The following is an 8,330-nucleotide window of genomic DNA, read 5'->3' on the forward strand; positions in this document are numbered from 1 at the left end:
CAGCCAATGTTTCTTTGCATGGAATTCACAATGTGTTCAATGAAAAAGTGATTAATAACAATATCAGGTCTGCTAAAAATCTTTATGTAAATGGATGCAAATTTATTTGTGGAATTCACTGAAGGACAAAGAGTACGCAAAAAATCCTCACACAATAGAGGAACCCTAGGATAATATCTGTGAATCAATTAATTCAATATCTCGGAGGAAATTACTTCATGTGATTAATAATTTCTTGACTAAATGTCAGAAACATGAGGAAAATAATGGCAGATAGTTCCAGCATCTCCTTGCATGAATGGGTGAGTAAAAATTTCTTTGCTTATATTTAAATGTAGTCATTTCATACTGCAGCAGTAGATGGACGACATGGCATTTGATCACCAGGTAACAGAGTGCTCACTGCCCGCCATCTATTGCATCGCACAGGCAGTCACCAAATAAATGGAACACCCTGTAGAATCCAAAGGGGATACCACCTAGCTTTGGATCTGAGCTGTTTTTCAGTTCCACGTTCACTTAATTTTATATCCACCATTCTAAAATCTATGCAGCAATCAAACTTATGAACTGTGTTGTGATCTTCAGGAAAGCAGTTTTGTAAGACTGAATTTATTGTTCTAGACTTCATTTTTCCATTTTGTGGTCATCATGGTCAATAAACTTTTAGATAGTTGACTTTGTGACTATGTTTTCCTAGTCAGTACTGAAGTATTCCTGTACTTTCACTTGTTTAAACTTGAATATATTTCTTCACTATCCTTCATTTCTAGCTATTCTGGTTGTTTCAAGAGGAAAGTTTAATATCACTGGATGTTCAAACAGTGGAGAATCTAGGATGGCATAACAATAATATGAAAAGGATACATTGCCACTAGAAGTAGCTTTGAGTGGCAGAGAGGAACACTGGAAAAAAGACTGCTAGGCACTATTAGCTATCAGATCAAGTCCTTCACCAGTCACAGAAAAAACAAAACACATTTGCACGCGCGCGCGCGCACACACACGCACACACACACACACACACACACACACACACACACACACACACACACACACACACGCGCGCGGGGGGGGGGGGGGGGGGGGGGGGGGGACTGGATGGTAGGCTGCGAAGTGCAGTATCTGGAGGCTGTACAGATGATTATTTTTTTGGGCATGAGGAGAGAAGGAAGTAGAGAAGGGCAAAGCACTATGCAGGTGTACTGGTGGGATAGAAGGCATGTGTAGGGCTGGATTGGAAGCTGGGAAGGGGATAGGTAGATGGAGGATAGGGACTAGTGAAGACTGAAGCAAGGGTAGTTACAAGAAAGAAGGATACATTGCAACAAGATTTCTCATTTGTGCAATTCAGAAAGCTGGAATTGGTTGGAAGAATTCAGACTGCACAGGCTATCAATCATTCACTGAAATCAAGCACATCACGAGTCACATGCTCGGCAACTGAGTGGTCCAGATGTCTCTTGGCAATAGTTTGGCAGTGGCAATTGATGAGGACAGATAGCTTGTTAGTGCTCATGCCCACTTACAATACACTTATCTCCTATGCCTTGTCTCCCTTGTCACCTGCTGTCCTGATGCCACACCTAATACCCACTATCTGGTCCCCACCCACGTCCCTGCATGCTTCCCAGGAAGCAGTAGCATCTTTTATCACTTCTCGCCCATCATCCTATCCCTTCCCCTCCCCTACTACCCGCCCTACCAAAAATATAGCTGCTCAACTCAGACGCAGCAGCAGTCGGGCCTTAGTGCCAGGAGTTGACAGTGGCCGTGTGTGTGTGTGTGTGTGTGTGTGTGTGTGTGTGTGTGTGTGTGTCTTTCTTTCAGTGTACTTGTCTGCCACTCAGTGTCTCCTCTATGTGGTGAGTAGCAATCTATCCTTTTCATATTATTATGTTCTTGAATGTGAGAAGAATGATCAAAAATGTTTTGTAACTATGTGCTCTATTCCAAATTTATTTTTGAAATAGGAAACATATTTTTATAATTTTCCATCAGTTATGTGGTTTGCTCTTGGTACAAAATATTTGTGCCTTGGTACAAAATATTTGTGCCTTGAAACCAAACTGTTTAGTTTCACTCTAGTGTTGTTTGTAGAATCTTTATGAGTGCAAGTGTCTCAGAATGAAGTATCAGGAAAGTATTTCAAAGTTGTCCCTAAAACATCACATATATTCTCTAATGCAAGTATGTAGATATGGTATACAATAACATCACTCCCATTGCTGCTGAAGAATATGGTTGACACTTTCCCAACACATCGAAATTCAGATCATTGTGTATACGTAGAGTTTTATAACACATTGCATAAATGTGTGAATGCAGACTTTTCCAATATATACTACTGATTAGAAGCTCTCGGGTTTTTAAGATGATGAGTATGAGACGCCTTGGAACATAACGACATCTCAACACTGCCACCCAGAGAGATACCTAAGGGCTTTTCATCATATTGCATAACAGTGGAAGGGCACACATTGCATGTTTTATCTAAAAGAGGAAGTCAAATAGTGTGTACATCATCTTCACACTGAATGCAATATTTCACGAGTTGGGTTTGGCGCTGATTTGCTTTTGTTAATAATGTTTATTGGTGGAAACGCTTACACAGAACAGAACCAGTACCACAATGTATATTGAAAACAAGTTTCCAAGTTTATGTATCCGCCACTATGTGGTGCACATGATCACCTGAAGCTTTGTAAATAAGATCTGTTATTTTGGCAAAGACAAAAAAAAAACAAGTAATTTTTTGGAAAAAAACATTAGTTGAACTAGAGGACTTTCTGTTGGCCATGTGGGATACAATACATTTTCAGCATGATGGAGCCCCCACACTCTACTATTTATGTGAGACGCCATTTCAACCATGCTAATTAGTGGTTTGGCCACAGTATTACCAATATCTGATAACAAGTGTTACAAATCTAACCCCATCAGAGTTTTATATATGACATTACTGAAGGCAGAAGTGTACAGAAGAAAGCTAAGTATGCTAGAGAAACTGTTAAATTGCATCACACAAACTACTAGCCTCATAGAGAAATGTGGAGATAAATTAAGACAAGTCATTTAAATGTTCTCATAAGTACAAAAATGGAAGCATAACTGTAACTTACCAACCTGATCCTAACACCTTTGGCTTGTAAGTCTTGAAGACTGCCTGCGTTAAGCTCCTTCCTGTGGTCATTGATGGTAGTGAACCATAATTAAATGATGCACAACACTTTTACTTTTCATTTCTTAAAAAACACACACACACACACTTATTAACACACAACTAATTTCAATGGTCAACTATCTAAACTATATGACGTACACATCTCAGCACAGATCAGTAAGTCACATCTACTTGAATTTTCTAAACGTGAAGCTGTGAGAGAGGATCATGAGCCATGCTTGGATAGCTCCGTCAAGTAGAGCACTTCTCTGCAAAAGGCGAAGATGCCAACTTTGAGCCTGGTCTGGTGTACATTTTTAATCCACCAGGAAGATTCAGTTTTCAAAAAGTTTACAAGTGGAAATGGTTAACAAGTTAACTGTGTATGTTAGAGAGACACTATGAACTTTTGCAGACAGACATGTGGTAACTTTACTTGATGATAGCTAAACACTGACCGACTCATGCTTTGTCCATGGCACCTATTAATAGACACCTATATTATGTAAAATTACAAATTGATAAAATACTGAGCTATTAAATTTTAGTTATTAACATATAAGACAGGAATTCTAAAGGGGACAAACATACAATAGGCAACGAAGTAAGTTTGTGTAACTACTTGCTGTATAATTAGAAAATGGCAAATTATAGATATTATTTTGTGGGAGAGCAATTTAATGCAAAATGGGATTCCCAAAGTCATCTAAAAGTTTTTAGAAAGTAAAATTTTCTAATTGAAGTAATTAGCAAATAACAAGTTATTTAACAATAAATAGTCAGCTTCGGACACAGAAAAATTGAAGCTACAAAATTATAGCACTGAATTTTGAGAAGAATTAGGTCTTAAGATTGGAACATTCTGAAACATGAAGGTTTTAGATATAAATAACTCCTGAAATATTACATTTTTGGAAAAAATATGTTTGTTGAAGAGTGGAGAATAAGGGTTTTTGAATGAGATATGCCAAACTTGAAATAAACTGTTTTTTAGCAGTACGGAATTTTGAAATGTGCAAGATCCACAGGTATTGTAAATTATAAATATTTTCTTAATTAAAATGTTTCCTTAAGAACTAAATACACCATTATCATCAGTAGACTGAAAATTATCCTGTAAATAATAAAGTTTTGTGAAGCACAGCATGAATAAGAAATTAGTTATTTCATGTACCTATCCTATAAGCTCTACAAGTGAATACATATCAAAAAAGAAAAAATAATATTGGCATAATGACTGGTATAAGAAAATGTAGGACAGCCCTTCTTTGATCTGTTACAACTTGTGCTCACAAAGGTTACAGTAAGAGGACCAGAGGCATTAAGGTCCTAGCTGAGAAAGCTTGGTTTTGACAAATCCAAACCCAGTTCTTACTGGCTGAGCTTCAGATTTTATCAATTAGCCACACTCACTTAACTCATGGGGCACATGTAAAATGTACAGAAATGAAGAGCATTTTTTTTTTATTTAATAAAATGCAGCCAAATAGCCTATACAGTTACTTTGCTTAACATTTTACATTTACATTTTACATTTTTGCATATTCATTTATCGATTTCACTCTTTTACTGCACAGTTCTATGTGATATCGTTCACAGGTTTCGTTACACAGTTCACATACACATGTTGCGTTTGGGTCGTGATAAGTTTTGTTTTTGCAGATTAGATGATGAAAGCCGTGAATAGAAAGTCTAGTTACGACATGTCGCTGTTCGAAGTTTGGTGCTGTCCATGAGCGGTTCGTCATTGCTTCGGTGCCATAAAACTCTGGCCATATTTTTTCTCGTTTGTCCTTCATGATCTTCAGTTGCTTTCTGGAAGCCCTGGTGTGTGGCATCATATATTGAAGTCTGATGTCTTCAATTAGGAATGTCTCTCTCGCCAGCAGGTACACTAGTCTAGATCTTGTTGTCTTTGAGAGACCTAGTGCTCTTTTTAGATAGGTCGATTTTACCTTTTCTAGTGTTTCTAGATTTTTTTCTGTCAGGTGGTCCCATATAACCTCCATCCCATAGGCCAGGATTGGTAAGATTTTTGTGTTGAATAATTTCATGGCTGTTTCTAGACTGAGTAGGTGGATGTTTTTGATGTCCTGTATTGCTATTATTGCTTGGGCTGCGCTTTCTGTTGTATGTTTTGTGAAGCATTTGGCTGTTGGTTGCAATGTCACTCCTAGGTATTTAAAGTCTGATGAGATTTTTATTTTTTGTCCTCTGATACTGATTTCCGCATTCTTGGGTGTTTTGCCTCCTTTTCTGAAAATGACCATTTCTGTCTTTGTTATGTTTATGTGTAGTTTGTGTTCACTGCACCATCTGTCTATTTTCTCAACGATTCTCTGCAGCTTCTGTATATCTGTTGATCCTATGGCTATGTCGTCAGCGTATGCATATACATACACATCTTCTTCATTTTCTCCAATTCGGAGTACTACTTCAGTGGCAAGAATGTACAGCAAAGGGCTCATTGGGTCACCCTGTAAGACTCCATTCGATTGCAGAATGGGGTTCGAAAAAGAGAGGTTGTCTGATATTGTAATTAAGTTGTATTCGAGGATTGACTTGACTATTCTTGCCCATATGCTATCTTCTCCCACTGTGTTTTCCAGTTTTCGGACTATGAGCTCTCTTTCCAATAGGTCAAAGGCTTTGGTAAAGTCTATGAACACCGTGTAGAACATTTGTTTCTTTTGTAGCGCATCATGGATGTTGTTTAGAAGAAGCCTGACTGCCGTAAGTGTTGATCTTCCAGATCTGAAACCCATTTGTCATTCTGGGAGATGACTGTCCACAGAGGCTTGGATTTTTTGTGTTATTATATTTGAAAACGTCTTGAATTGAGTATTTTCCAGGGCTATACCTCTGTACTTGTTTGGGTCCATTGGGTCTCCTCTACCTTTGTAGAGAACTTTAATTGTCGAGTGTCTCCATTGTGTCGGAATTCTTCCAAGTTCCAGGCATTTGTTAAACAGTTTGGTCCATATGTGTTGGAGGGCCTCTTTTGCATCTTTTATATGTTCATTATATATATTATCAGGTCCTGTTGCTTTCTTGTTCTTCAGTGCTTTTATTACTTCTGTCACGTCATCTTCATTTAGGAGTTCCCATGTATTGTCTTTTTCCTTAGTTTGATGTTGTTTCTCTTCCTTTGGGGGTGTTTTGAGTCCTCGTTTGTTCAGTATCTTACTGAAGTGGTCTTCCCATTCCTTCAGGTCTATATTTGGTGTATGAGCCATTTTTCTTGGTCTTACTGCTATGTATGGGTCTTTCTCTGCTTCATCCGCTTCTCTTTTTGCCTCTCTTTCTATGTATTCTTTTTTCTTCTCTTCTATTAGTTTTTTGTAGATTCTTCTCTCTTCTGTGTACAGTTTGTGTGCTTCCTCATCATGCTGGTTTCTTAGTCTGTGGAGGGTTTTTAGAACAGTGTTCCTTTTGCTGTAGCATTCAGCATCGAACCATCTTTTGGCCGTCCTTGTTTTGGGGATTGTTTGTATCACTGAATTTTTTAGGAGGTCTTCTATTTGGTCTGTTGCTTTTTCAAGGTCTCCTTCCTCTATGAAAGTTTCTATTTGTGTTACTTGTTCTTGCTGGTTTGTTAATTTTTCTATATCAATTTTTCTTTGTGTGATTTGGTGGGTCTTTCTTGCTGGCGGTGACGTGACGATATTTATTTTTATCTTCATTGGAATGTGCTTTCGTATAGGAGTAATGGAGTCATGCCATATTGGTTGAATACTTCCTTCTATGTCTCCTCTTGTTAATGCGATATCAATGGTGCTCTTCCCATTGTGGCATATGTATGTAGGTATCTGTCTATCATTAAGTAGGGTGAAACCATCTTCTTCTAGGGTTTCAACGACTAGTTTTGTTTTATAGTTTTCTGTGTCTATTCTGCAGTTGAGATCGCCAGCAATAATGGTGGGTTTGCTGTTGCATTGTTTAATGAGTGTGACTATTTCGTCAATTATTTCTACAGCATTTGTGAGCGGTTTAAAATAGGCTGCAATTATATTTATGTTTGCCGCTTCTATTAGCATACTATTTTCTTGTTTTATGATTTTTTTGGTGGGCGTCATCCAGGGTTTCAGTAGGATAGATATTCCTCCCATGGGTCGTCCTCTTTCTCCCTTCTTTGCCATTAGGTGATAATTATAGAAATCTTTATGTTGCCAGCTGTCTATCAGGAAGGTTTCTGTTAGAATTGCAAGGTCCGAGTTTTGCAGAATGTCTGCTGGTGTTAGGTTAAGAGCACTTTTTACTCCCTCTGTATTCCACAAGACTGCATTTATTTCTTGCTCTTCTGGTTTTCTTCTTAGTTTAGTTGAGCTCTGCTCCCTCTTCCATTGATCGTCTTGGGAAACGAAATCGACGTACTTTTATGTTTTCTGGCCAGAATTCTGGTTCTTGTGTGACTTGTAGCTTTTCAAACTGAATGCCTACTTTGAAGGCTTTTTTGTCGCCCAGTGTGCGCAGTTCTTCACATTCTAGTTGTCCCAGTATTCCGTTCTTGTTAAGGTATTTCACTACTGTAGCAGTTGTGGTGGTTCTCTTTAAGTTACCGATGTATAGCCATGCTGTTGTTTCTGCTGCTTGCATTTCTTCGTCTTTTTTGGTACCCATTATGGTTTTAGAATTACTCTGGTTTCTTCTGTACCAGCTCCTCCCTGCCACAGTACTCCAAGTCGGTTCCTCTAGTTCATTAACCCGATTTCGGGTTTTATTATGTAGCTCATCTGCATTTACTTGGACTTGAAGCTGATTTTGTTGCTGGAGAAGAGGGTTTCTGTATATTGTCGTTCCCTCTGGTTTAACTTTGTTGTTGTATTTAGTTTGTATGTTGTTTCCATCAGTTTTGGTTTTCTCTGCGTCTAGGTGGCTTTCCTTTTCTAGAGTTTTCTTTATTTGCTCTTGTATTAATATCCCTAGTTGGTTTTTTAGGAAATCAGTTATCACCTCCACTTTATGCCTCAGTTCTCCCATTTCCGTCTTATTTCCGTCTTTTTTTGCTTTTTCCAGAAAGCTACCCACAGCGATGTCTCTGTCTGCTATGTGCTGTTTCCTGCGTTTCACCAATAGATGTCGCCACGTGACTAGCAGTCCACTGTCCGCTATGTGCTGTTTCCTGTATTTCGCCAATAGATGTCGCTAGGTGCCCAGCAGCCCACTG

The sequence above is a fragment of the Schistocerca cancellata genome, chromosome 5 (assembly GCF_023864275.1).
Source record: "Schistocerca cancellata isolate TAMUIC-IGC-003103 chromosome 5, iqSchCanc2.1, whole genome shotgun sequence".
In the NCBI taxonomy this organism is placed as follows: Eukaryota; Metazoa; Arthropoda; class Insecta; order Orthoptera; family Acrididae; genus Schistocerca; species Schistocerca cancellata.